Raw genomic sequence first — 13,594 nt, forward strand, 5'->3', positions numbered from 1 at the left:
AGAGACCTAAAATCAAGGCATGACTTAATAGCTTATTTTGTAAGAGAAAAGCTCAACCCAAAGGCAGATTGTTAGTTTAGACTTTATTGCAAGCAGAACTGCTATGATGTGCTTTTAGCACTGAAGTGAGTTCCAGGCTAAGAACAGACAGCGGCTTCTCTGCTTTCCCTCCCAAGCACAAGTGTATTCACCTTGCAGACTTGAATCACTGAAGATGTAAGCCAGCTGTTACTCTCATCTTGGGAGACACCCTGTGGACAACATGAAGACCGTCCCTGATCAAGTGAGGAGCGCCTCTGCCTGGCCGCCCTGCCTGGGAAGTGAGGAGCCCCTCTGCCCGGCCACCCATCGTCTGGGATGTGAGGAGCGCCTCTGCGTGGCCCCCCCGTCCTGGAAGTGAGGAGCCCCTCTGCCCGGCCGCCACACCATCTAGGAAGTGAGGAGCGTCTCTGCCCAGCCACCCCATCTGGGAAGAAGTGAGGAGCGCCTCTGTGCAGCCACCCCATCTGGGAAGTGAGGAGCGCCTCTGCCCGGATACCCCATCTGCGAAGTGAGGAGTGCCTCTGCGGGGCTGCCCTGTCTGGGTAGTGAGGAGCGCCTCTGCCTGGCCGCCCTTCTGGGATGTGAGGGGCGCCACTGCCCGGCCCCCCATCTGGGAAGTGAGGAGCACCTCTGCCCGGCCACCCATCATCTGGGATGTGAGGAGCGCCTCTGCCCAGCCGCCCCACCCGGGAAGTGAGGAGCCCCTCTGCCCGGCCGCCACCCTGTCTAGGAAGTGAGGAGCGTCTCTGCACGTCTGCCCCATCTGGGAATTGAGGAGCACCTCTGCCTGGCCGCCCCGTCTGGGATGTGGGGAGTGCCTCTGCCCGGCCGCCCCGTCTGGGAGGTCTACCACAGAGGCCAGAAGCAATGTGTGGGCTGGATGTGGTGGCTCACGCCTGTAGTCCCAGTACTCTGGAAGGCTGAGGCGGGTTGATCGCTTGAGCTAGGAGCTTGAGACCAGCCTGGCCAACATGGCGAAACATATGAAAAATACAACTGTCAACCCAACCAATCAACCAAGCGACAACAAAACAGGTCTACCCTGGAGTTATACTCTAATTTTTTCTATTTTCCTCCCTTTCTGATCCTTTATCCCACTTTCTTTTTCTTCCTCTTCCTTCTCCTTCTTCTTTGTCAAATAGAGGATTGAGTTATTATCATTGATCCATACAAAGTCCCTCTCTCATTTATTTTCTTTAATTCCCACCCCCCATTTCTATTTCCCGTCTTCCCATGTGCAACCTTCCTAATAAGTTTGATATGCATCTTTTTGTTTGTATGTACTTTTAGAAAATGTTTATTGTTTTGTGTGCAAAAAATAATCCCTTCCTTACACCTTATACAAAAATTAATTCAAGATGGATTAAAGACTTAAATGTTAGACCTAAAACCATTAAAATCCTACAAGAAAACCTAGGCATGGGCAAGGACTTCATGTCTAAAACACCAAAAGCAATGGCAACAAAAGCCAAAATTGACAAATGGGATCTAATTAAACTAAAGAGCTTCTGCACAGCAAAAGAAACTACCATCAGAGTGTACAGGCAATCTACAGAATGGGAGAAAATTTTTGCAACCTACTCATCTGACAAAGGGCTAATATCCAGAATCTACAATGAACTCAAACAAATTTACAAGAAAAAAATAAACAACCTCATCAAAAAGTGGGCAAAGGACATGAACAGACACTTCTCAAAAGAAGACATTTATGCAGCCAAAAAACACATGAAGAAATGCTCATCATCACTGGCCATGAGAGAAGTGCAAATCAAAACCACAGTGAGATACCATCTCACACCAGTTAGAATGGCCATCATTAAAAAAGCAGGAAAAAACAGGTTCTAGAGAGGATGTGGAGAAATAGGAACACTTTTACACTGTTGGTGGGACTGTAAACTAGTTCAACCATTGTGGAAGTCAGTGTGGCGATTCCTCAGGGATCTAGAACTAGAAATACCATTTGACCCAGCCATCCCATTACTGGGTATATACCCAAAGGACTATAAATCATGCTGCTATAAAGACACATGCACACGTATGTTTATTGCGGCACTATTCACAATAGCAAAGACTTGGAACCAACCCAAATGTCCAACAACAATAGACTGGATTAAGAAAATGTGGCACATATACACCATGGAATACTATGCAGCCATAAAAAATGATGAGTTCGTGTCCTTTGTAGGGACATGGATGAAACTGGAAAACATCATTCTCAGTAAAGTATCACAAGGACAAAAAACCAAACACCGCAAGTTCTCACTCATAGGTGGGAATTGAACAATGAGAACTCATGGACACAGGAAGGGGAACATCACATTCCAGGGTCTGTTGTGGGGTGGGGGGAGGGGGGAGGGACAGCACTAGGAGATATACCTAATGCTAAATGACGAGTTAATGGGTGCAGGAAATCATCATGGCACATGGATACATATGTAACAAACCTGCACATTGTGCACATGTACCCTAAAACCTAAAGTATAATAAAAAAATAAAAAAATAAACAAAAATTAAATAAATAAATAAAATAAAATAAAATAAAAGACTGTCCCTGATCAAGGTCTTTAGTAAGCAGGAAGGAGTCAAGGTTAAAGAATGTGTTTGCTTACCCTGGACTACAGTATTTTGGAAAATAAACCAAGGCTTGGGTTTTGCTACTTAGGGAAGCCCCAGCACCTGCTGCAGTCAGGGCTGCAGCCCTGAGCTGAGTCTAGTAGAAATTTTGTGAACTAACCATAGAGCAAGAAATGTAAATTAGTGCACCCACTGTGGAAAACAGTCTGGAGATCTCTCAAAGAACTGAACACGGAGCTACCTTTTGATACAATTATCTCATTACTGAGTATATACTCAAAAGAAAATACATCATTCTTCCAAAAAGACACATACCCTCCTATGTTCATGGCTGCGCTATTTAAAATAGCACAGACCTAATCAACCCAGGAGTCCATCAATGGTAGACTGTATAAATAAAATATGGTACATATACACCATGGAATACTATACAGCTGTAAAGAGAATGAAATCACGCCCTTTACAACAATGTGGATGGAACTGGAGGCCTTAATCCTAAGCAAATTCATGCAGGATAGAAAGCCAAATGCTGTATGTTCTTGCTTACATGGGGGAGATAACTATTGAACACACATAGACATCAATATGGGAAAAATAGACTCTGTGGACTACTTGAGGGTGGCGGGAGAAGGATGGGTTAAAAAAATACCGACTGGGGGCGGTCTCTACAGCCTGCCTTGCCTGTCACTCTCTATGATCGCTCCTCCTCCTGCTCCTCTCCTACTCCTGTTGGGCCTTGTGACCACCTGGTTACCTGTAGGCAGGCCTCCATTCAGAGTAGCATTGCCACAGGGATGGGTCCTGTCAGTCCGCACCCCACCCCCAACCCAGTTACCCTCCCCTGAGCCCTGGTTCCCTGTTGAGGTCACTCAGTGAAAGGAGACCTGAGACCTTGCAGCCCGCTCGCCCTACCAGCGCTTCTGCCCTGGCGTGGGAGGCACCACACCCTCCTCTGCCCTGTGCCGGGCCTGAAGGGGCCCCTTCAGATCACAGCCGCCACCATGGCCACGGCCTCCCACCGGAGGGCGTGACACAGGGGTTGCTTTCCCAGCTGGCTGCCACAGGGGAGCTCTAGATGCTTAGCCTGCCCCATGGAGAGACCTAAAATCAAGGCATGACTTAACAGCTTATTTTGTAAGAGAAAAGCTCAACCCAAAGGCAGATTGTTAGTTTAGAATTTATTGCAAGCAGAACTGCTATGATGTGCTTTTAGCACTGAAGTGAGTTCCAGGCTAAGAATAGACAGCGGCTTCTCTGCTTTCCCTCCCAAGCACAAGTGTATTCACCTTGCAGACTTGAATCACTGAAGATGTAAGCCAGCTGTTACTCTCATCTTGGGAGACACCCTGTGGACAGCAGGAAGACCGTCCCTGATCAAGTGAGGAGCGCCTCTGCCCGGCCGCCCCATCTGGGAAGTGAGGAGCACCACTGCCCGGCCACCCAAAATCTGGGATGTAAGGAGCGCCTCTGCCCGGCCGCCCCATCTGGGAAGTGAGGAGCGCCTCTGCCCGGCCACCCCGTCTGGGAAGTGAGGAGACCCTCTGCCCGGCCGCCACCCCATCTAGTAAGTGAGGTGCGTCTCTGCCCGGCCACCCCATCTGGGAAGAAGTGAGGAGCACCTCTGCCTCGCCGCCCCGTCTGGGAAGTGAGGACCGCCCTGCCGGCCGCCCCGTCTGGGAAGTGAGGAGCGCCTCTGCCTGGCCACCCCGTCTGGGAAGTGAGGAGCGCCCTCCTGCCCCCAGGGGGGCGCCTCCCCACCCCATCTTCTGGGATGTGAGGAGCGCCACTGCCTGGCCGCCTTGTCTGGGAAGTGAGGAGCGCCTCTGCCAGGCCAACCATCGTCTGGGAAGTGAGGAGCGCCTCTGTCTGGGAGCCCCGTCTGGGAAGTGAGTAGCCCCTCTGCCCGGCCGCCACCCCGTCTAGGAAGTGAGGAGCGTCTCTGCCCGGCCACCCCGTCTGGGAAGAACTGCAGAGCGCCTCTGCCCGGCCACCCATCATCTGGGATGTGAGGAGCGCCTCTGCCTGGCCACCCGTTCTGGGATGTGACGAGCGCCTCTGCCCGGCCGCCCCGTCTGGGAAGTGAGGAGCGCCTCTGCCTGACCGCCCCATCCTGGAAGTGAGGAGAGTCTCTGCCCGGCCACCGCTTCTGGGAAGTGAGGAGCGCCTCTGCCCGGCCGCCCGGTCTGGGAAGTGAGGAGACCTCTGCCTGGCCACCATCGTCTGGGATGTGAGGAGCGCCTCTGCCCGGCGGCCCCATCTGGGAAGCGAGGAGCGCCTCTGCCTGGCCGCCCCATCTGGGAAGTGAGGAGCCCCTCTGCCCAGCCGCCACTCCATCTAGGAAGTGAGGAGCGTCTCTTCCCGGCCGCCTTATCTAGGAAGTGAGGAGCGCCTCTGCCTGGCCGCCCCATCTGGGAAGTAGGAGCGCCTCTGCACGGCAGCCCCGTCTGGGAAGTGAGGAGCCCCTCTGCCCGGCAGCCACCCCATCTAGGAAGTGAGGTGGGTCTCTGCCCGGCCACCCCATCTGGGAAGAAGTGAGGAGTGCCTCTGCCCGGCCACCCCGTCTGGGAAGAAGTGAGGAGCGCCTCTGCCTGGCTGCCCCGTCTGGGAAGTGAGGAGCGCCACTGCCCGGCCGCCCCGTCTGGTAAGTGAGGAGCGCCTCTGCCCAGCCGCCCCGTCTGGGAAGTGAGGAGCACCTCTGCCCAGCCACCCATCGTCTGGGATGTGAGGAGCGCCTCTGCCCAGCTGCCCTGTCCGGGAAGTGAGGAGCCCCTCTGCCCGACCGCCACCCCGTCTAGGAAGTGAGGAGCGTCTCTGCCCAGCTGCCCTGTCCGGGAAGTGAGGAGCCCTCTGCCGGCCGCCCCCGTCTGGGAAGTGAGGAGCACCTCTGCCTGGCCGCCCCGTCTGGGATGTGGGGAGCGCCTCTGCCCGGCCGCCCCATCTGGGAGGTCTACCACAGAGGCCAGAAGCAATGTGGGGGCTGGATGTGGTGGCTCACGCCTGTAGTCCCAGTACTCTGGAAGGCTGATGCGGGTTGATCGCTTAGGCTAGGAGCTCGAGACCAGCCTGGCCAACATGGCAAAACATATGAAAAATACAACTGTCAAACCAACCAATGAACCAAGTGACAACAAAACAGGTCTACCCTGGAGTTATACTCTAATTTTTTCTATTTTCCTCCCTTTCTGATCCTTTATCCCACTTTCTTTTTCTTCCTCTTCTTTCTCCTTCTTCTTTGTCAAATAGAGGATTGAGTTATTATCATTGATCCATACAAAGTCCCTCTCTCATTTATTTTCTTTAATTCCCACCCCCCATTTCTATTCCCCGTCTTCCCATGTGCAACCTTCCTGATAAGTTTGATATGCATCTTTTTGTTTGTATGTACTTTTAGAAAATGTTTATTGTTTTGTGTGCAAAAAATAAAATAAAATAAAATAAAATAAAATAAAAAGACTGTCCCTGATCAAAGTCTTTAGTAAGCAGGAAGGAGTCAAGGTTAAAGAATGTGTTTGCTTACCCTGGACTACAGTATTCTGGAAAATGAACCAAGGCTTGGGTTTTGCTCTGGAAGCCTGTCCTGCCTGCTTCTGTAATCTGGCGCTCTGCATCCAGGTCTTGGCCCTTTATGGACACCACCGTCTTTACTCTTACGATTCTCTGCTCTTTTGGGAGTTCAGACGTGGCACCTTATTTCACTTCTGAGCTACCCTCTGCCATCCAGAAACTTAGTGGACCTGTAGAACTATATTGTTCTGCTAAACCTGTGACCACTCACATCTCAAGGTCACATAATGGAAAAAATAGAATAGAAACATGGAATATATTAAGATTCATCAGGGGACTTTGACAATTTTTTGTCTTAACTCCTCCCTTTTGGGTTACTGCCAATGCATTTTCAACAATAGGTCAATGTTGTTGTAAGTGGCCGTGGGGCAGTATCCACAGCAGTTCTTGGTGATTTTGATTCATCCACAAAGCATTTTATCACAGCAAAATAATAAAGGTGCTGGTTTCATTGGCTGCAGGGTACCAGAGAGTAACCCCAAAGCTGGGGTGTGCGCTAAAATCCAGGGGAAGAGGCTGAAGCATTCCACAAAGAATTACTTAAACCCTCCACAAGAACATCTTTAGATTTTGAATGTATCCTTGGAGGACAAGGGATCATACAAATGTGCAGCTTATAATCCGGCCACACATGAATTAAAAGTTGAACCCACTGGCCAAAAGCTTCTTGTGAGTCACCTTTGTTCAGATGATTTTGGCATTCTTCCCCTGCTCATTCACAGGTATTAGCTGTTCATTCACATAGCCCTGTACCTTTGGAGTGTGTGTTTAGTGGGGTCCTGGCTCCTCAAGTGTGTTGGCTAAAGAACAGGCAGGATATTGCCCCGGGAAGCAACTGGAGAAGGTTGTATTCTCATCTTGCCATAGATAGCATTGACCCAGTGGACTCTGGAAACGATTCCTGCATGGTGGGAAACAACTCTGGAGATGTAAAATATGTGGCATCCATGGTTAATGTACTTGAACACGCTCCTAATCTAAGGGACTACAGGATCAGATAGTGTCGCTATTTTCCACAGAACACTTTATCTCTGATGTTTGTAGGAACCCAGCTGCCAACCATAACTGGTTTCATAATGCACAGCCTAATCATCCTTTCTCAAGACATTAAACTGCAGGAAATTGACTGAAATTCAGTGGGGTTGTTATGCAAGATACTAGGCTACATCAGTGTTTAGCAGATAATGAGATTGGATTTATGCAGTCTACTGGAAGACTTGAAATAGAAAAAGGCAATGGATTCAAGCAAGTTATAATTTTGTCACCAGCAAGCACAAAAGTGGTAGATGGAGACGTTGTTACTCTGTCCTTCAATGCCACCAGGCAGTTGGGTCCGGTCATTTGTTGGTATGACAGCCATGGATTGATAACCAGCCATCTCTCTTAAGTCCTTAGATCTAAATCCCAAAAGTCACACTTACCAAGACCTGGAATCTTGGACCTAGAGCCTGTCTACTTCATCATGTCCCAAGCTGGCTTGAGCCCTCTCCATACTCAGGCTGTGATGCAGGAGCATGTGGAGAAATACATCTGTGAAGCTACAGATGAACATGGTACCATGCAGGCAGAACCACCTCTCATGGTTGTTCTTTTTGAAACAAACAAAAGGAGAAATAGTCGCACTCTTTGTTGCTACTCAGAATAACGAAAAAAAATAAGAGATGGTTCAGAAACTGGATTATTCAGCTCCTTTCCAGAGAAAGTACATCCCAGTGCAGTGGAATCACCATCAGAGAAAAATGTTAGTGGTATCTCTGTTCTTGAGGTCCCACCAAATTGAAACCCTACAGACCCCCATACCAGATACATACAACCTGGTGTGGAGGGCAGGCAAGGAAAGTGGACTGCCCATCAATGCCTATTTTGTGAAGTATCAAAATCTGGACTATGGAGTTGATGTGATGGGAAGTTGGCACAGGGTTTGAATCCCAGGAAGTGAAAGTGAGCTTCACTTAGCTGAAATGGAGCCATCTGTTCTTTATGAACTCTTGCTGGTAGCAAGAAGTGATGCAAGTGAAAACCCACCTGCCATGCTTACCTTCTGAACCAGCAAAGAAAAAACAGCATCATCAAAAAGCACCCAGACATCCTCTCAACCTGTAGGCACCCCCAAGTATCCCGTCGTTTCAGAAGCCGCAGACAACGATTTTGGAGTTGTGCTTACAGATTCATCTAGGCACAGTGGCGCCCAGAGGCACCAGATCACCTTACTGTCTCCACTGCATCAGAGAGGTTGGTCTATGTCACTTGATTTCCTTGGGCAACTGGGAATTCTTCGATCGCTGCCTTCAAGGTCAAATATAAATGGATGAGGACCAGTGACTGCCTGGTGGCAGCTAACATATCCTTCCTTCCAAAATTTCTGTGCAAGTTTGTAGTATAGAACCAGGTTCAACATACAAATTTTGGGTCATGCTATCAACCATTATGAAGAAAGTTTTCAGAGATCAGCGTCTCATCCTTATCAGGGGACTGGGTTCCCCAGACTTTTTTCCAACTGTGCAATAACGGACCTCACATTGTATACACAGAGGCTGTCAGCGTTACTCAGATTGTGCTAAAGTGGACATACATTCCATGAAGTAACAATAACACTTCCATTCTTTTATATCTATGACTGACCCACAGATAATGACAACGACAATGTTTATAAGAGGGATGTTACAGAAGGTTCAAAGGAGTGGCACATGATTGGCCATCTGCTGTCAGAAACTTCCTATGGCATTAAAATGCAGTGCTTCAGTGAAGAAGAAAGTGAGTTTAGCAATGTCATGATCTGCGAGACTAAAGTGAAATGTGCTCCTGGAGCTTCTGAGTATCCGAAAGGCTTGAGTACCCCTCTGAATTCCTCAGGAAGTGAAGGAAATGCGAGGCCAGTAACCAGCCCTGACAGAAGCAGTGACATGTTATATCGATCCTTGGCTGTATGCTGGGTGTCTTGGGCCTCATTCTTATGGTTTTCATTGAAACGTGCCTGTGGAGGAATCGCCAGCAGAATATCATACAGAAATATGACGCTCCAGGATACCTCTATCAAGGATCAGATATTAATGGGCAGATGATGTAATAATACACCACTCTCTCAGGAGCAAATGAGATAAATGGAAGTGTTCATGGAGGCTTACTGAGCCATGGCGGTCTCAGCAGTGGCTGTTCCCACCTTCACCATAAGGTTCTCAATGGAGTCAGTGTAATTGTGAATGGGAGCTTAAATGGAGGATTTTACTCTGGGCACACCAACTGTCTTACAGCAATGGGAATGGAACTGGAGGTTGTAATCCTAAGCAAATTAATGCAGGATCAGAAGATTAAATGCTGTATGTTCTCACTTATAATTGGGAGCTAAGCATAGAACACACAGAGACATCAGTATGGGCAAAATAGACTCTGCGGTCTACTTGTGAGTGGAGGGAGAGGGATGGGCTTAAAAAACTACTTATTGGAGGCGGACTCTACAACCGGCCTCGCTTGTCTCTCACAGGATCCCTCCTCTTGCTCCTGGCCTGCTCCGGGCAGCCCTGAAGCCGCCGGGTTACATGTCCACTCCCCTCCGCCTGGAGGAGCGCTGCCATGGGGGCGCGCCCCAGGTCCCCTACCCTGAGCCCTGATGCCGGGCTCCAGAGTCAAGGTGCCAGAAGAACCAGGACCCAGCGCCCGCCTGACCTACCCAGCGCCTGCGTCCTGGCCTGCAAGACACCGCGCCCTCCTCTGCTCTGCGTGGTGCACGGAGGGACCCCTTCGGATCACAGCCGCTGCCGCCATAGCCTCCACCATAGTAGCTGCCGCGGGTGTCCGAGGGAAGGAACTGAGGGTGGCTTTCCCAGGCGGCTGCCCCACAGGGACTCTGGATGCTTAGCCCGCCTGGCTGAGAGATCTAAAATCAAGGCATGACTTAACAGCTTATCTTGTAGGAGAACAGCTCAACCCAAAGGCAGATTGCTAGTCTGGACTTTATTACAAGCAGGACTGCGGTGATGTTTATAGCACTGAAGTGAACTCCACTGTAAGTACAGAAAGTGGCTTATCTGCTTTCCCCCCCGAAGCACAATCATATACACCTTGCAGACTTGAATCACTGAAGATGTAAGCCAACTGTTACTCTGACTTTTGGAGACTCCCTGTGGACAGCATGAAGACTGATCAAAGTCTTTAGTAAGCAGAAAGGAGTCAAGGTTAAGGAATGCGTCTGATTACCCTGAATTGTAGTACCTTGGAAAGTGAATCAAGGCCTGGGTTTTGCTCTGGAAGCCTGCCTTGCCTGCTTCTGTAATCTGGCGCTCTGCATGTGAATCTTGGACCCATATGGACACTGCTGTATGTTACTGTCATGATTCTCTGCTCTTCCATGAGTTCAGACTTGGCACCTTATTTTACTTCTGAGCCACTCTCTACCGTCCAGAAACGTGGTGGACCTGTAGAACTACATTGTTCTGCCAAACCTGTGACCACTCATAGCTCATGGTTGCATAATGGAAAACAGTAGGATAGAAACATGGAACATATAAAGATTCATCAGGGGACTTTGACAATTCTTTCTCTTAACTCCTCTCTTTTGGGTTTCTACCAATCCCTTGCCAACAATAGCGTTGGTATTATTTTGAGTGGCCCTGTAACAGTATCTGTGGCAGTTTTTGGTGATTTTGGTTCATCCACAAAGTGTGTTATTACAGAGGAGGAAAAAAGTGCTGTCAGGATAATAGAAACGATGTCAGCTGCGTTCGCACAGAAAATCCAGAAGAGTTCAGCAGAGGAGACAGCTGTGTCAATTCAGAAACAGACAGCAACAATTTACGTTAGAATCCTCTTATTTTGCCACCTGTCTCAGAGGTCGGTGCTGAAAAGACATCACGGCCTCCGCCTGGTGTTCCTTTGGACAGCCCCTCAGATGCCCTCCAGCGGCCCCAGGAAACCGGAGGATGTGCAAACAACCAGTCATCTTCTGACTTCAAGCCTGTAACCAACTGCACAAAACAGGCCTGGGAGTGAACTATGTGAAGGATCTTAATTCAAATCAGAGAAAATCATTCTTTATTTTTTTTGCAGTATAATGTCATGTGAATGTGTCTTAAAATGTGTGCCCTTTTATGTTATTTATGCCTTAAAAGTTTTCTTACCCGTTGCTTCCTTGCTCTCAGTAAGAAACAGCTTTGTTTTGCATAGCTTTCAATCACCTGGAGGGCAGAGGGATCATTCCATATTTTCTTTTTTTTTATTATTATTATACTTTAGGTTTTAGGGTACATGTGCAGAATGTGCAGGTTTGTTACATATGTATCCATGGGCAATGTTGTTTTGCTGCACCCATTAACTCGTCATTTAGCATTAGATATATCTCCTAATGCTGTCCCTCCCCCCTCCCCCCACCCCACAACAGTCCCCGGAGTGGAGTGTGATGTTCCCCTTCCTGTGTCCATGAGTTCTCATTGTTCAATTCCCACCTATGAGTGAGAACATGTGGTGTTTGGTTTTTTGTCCTTGCGATAGTTTACTGAGAATGATGTTTTCAGTTTCATCCATGTCCCTACAAAGGACATGAACTCATCATTTTTGATGGCTGCATAGTATTCCATGGTGTATATGTGCCACATTTTCTTAATCCAGTCTATCGTTGTTGGACATTTGGGTTGGTTCCAAGTCTTTGCTATTGTGAATAGTGCCGCAATAAACATATGTGTGCATGTGTCTTTATAGCAGCATGATTTATGGTCCTTTGGGTATATACCCAGTAATGGGATGGCTGGGTCAAGTGGTATTTCTGGTTCTAGATCCCTGAGGAATTGCCATACTGACTTCCACAATGGTTGAACTAGTTTACAGTCCCACCAACAGTGTAAAAGTGTTCCTATTTCTAGCCATATGTAGAAAGCTGAAACTGGATCCCTTCCTTACACCTTCTACAAAAATTAATTCAAGATGGATTAAAGACTTAAATGTTAGACCTAAAACCACTAAAATCCTTCAAGAAAACCTAGGCAATACCATTCAGGACATAGGCGTGGGCAAGGACTTCATGTCTAAAACACCAAAAGCAATGGCAACAAAAGCCAAAATTGACAAATGGGATCTCATTAAACTAAAGAGCTTCTGCACAGCAAAACAAACTACCATCAGAATGAACAGGCAACCTACAGAATGGGAGAAAATTTTTGCAACGTACTCATCTGACAAAGGGCTAATATCCAGAATCTACAATGAACTCAAACCAATTTAAAAGAAGAAAACAAACAACCCCATCAAAAAGTAGGTGAAGGACATGAACAGACACTTCTGAAAAGAAGACATTTATGCAGCCAAAAAACACATGAAAAAATGCTCATCATCACTGGCCATCAGAGAAATGAAAATCAAAACCGCAGTCAGATACCATCTCACACCAGTTAGAATGGCCATCATTAAAAAGTCAGGAAATAACAGGTGCTGGAAAGGATATGGAGCACTGTTAGATCATTCCATATTTTCTAACAATTGTAGTGGCAGTAAGAACTCCTCATGCAAATGATTCCATCTCTTGGCTGCTTCAGCTCAGAGGAAATGCAGGGGCCAATTGAGGGTTACCACCAGTCAGGTTTTCAGATGGAAAACCATCTTTCAATAGTGTAATATCAGACTTTCTGAGAACACTTTGAAGTCAACCACAGTTTTGACCCAGTGTTTATAATAGCAGACCTGGCTGATGAATTTTAAAAGAGTGCCTTCCACTAAAGTGGTAATGTGACCAGACAACATTCTCTCTATCTGCACGTGGGCACAAGCAATGTTCAGTCTTCTAGTCACTAGTCATAAGCAGTGTCGTGGACATGGTAGAGTGTAAGATGTAGTTGAATGATTGCAGTATGCAGAAAAGGAACCGAGGCCAGAGAGACAAATAATGCTTTACTATCCCTCTGCTTTAAAATTACATTGATTCCTAAAATGGCCGGTATGGGGCTCTTTTTGACTGTTTCTAAGAGTAGGAACAAAGTAAGACTTGAAGTCGTGGCTTGAAAAGAAAGATCCACATTTTCAGAAGATAAAAGGGGAGGGCTGCAGGGAGCCTCTCTTGGAGGGAGCTCTTCTATCTGCTCCATTAGCCTAAGAGCATGCTCATGGTGTCACACTGCCAGAAACTAGTCATTCTCTCACTTCCAACAGGGGCAACAGCCTGAAGGTATGAATGTCAGAAAATACTTATTTTGGAAGAAAAGGTGTTTGTTGTTGTTGTTGTTTATTTTCTGAAGTTTTCTGACTTTTTTTTCCAGAATCTCTTCCTTTTAAACAGGCACCTAAAGCATTGGTCAGCAGAACTCCTGACCACTGCTCCCTCTGCGTGACAAGGACAATGGAGCTGTCTTTGGAAGGATCTTCTCCACATTAATAAATGATTATGATATATTTTTTAAAAACTACCTACTGGGTACTATGCTGACTACCAAGC

The 13,594-nt window shown here is 47.6% G+C and overlaps 1 pseudogene; it reads left to right on the plus strand.

Annotated features, from left to right (window-relative positions):
• The first annotated feature begins 6,209 nt into the window (after nt 1-6,209).
• Nucleotides 6,210-11,166, plus strand: LOC100581814 (annotated as a pseudogene).
• The last annotated feature ends 2,428 nt before the right edge of the window (nt 11,167-13,594 follow it).

The sequence above is a fragment of the Nomascus leucogenys genome, unplaced genomic scaffold, assembly GCF_006542625.1.
Source record: "Nomascus leucogenys isolate Asia unplaced genomic scaffold, Asia_NLE_v1 000697F_125015_qpd_obj, whole genome shotgun sequence".
NCBI classification, from domain to species: Eukaryota; Metazoa; Chordata; class Mammalia; order Primates; family Hylobatidae; genus Nomascus; species Nomascus leucogenys.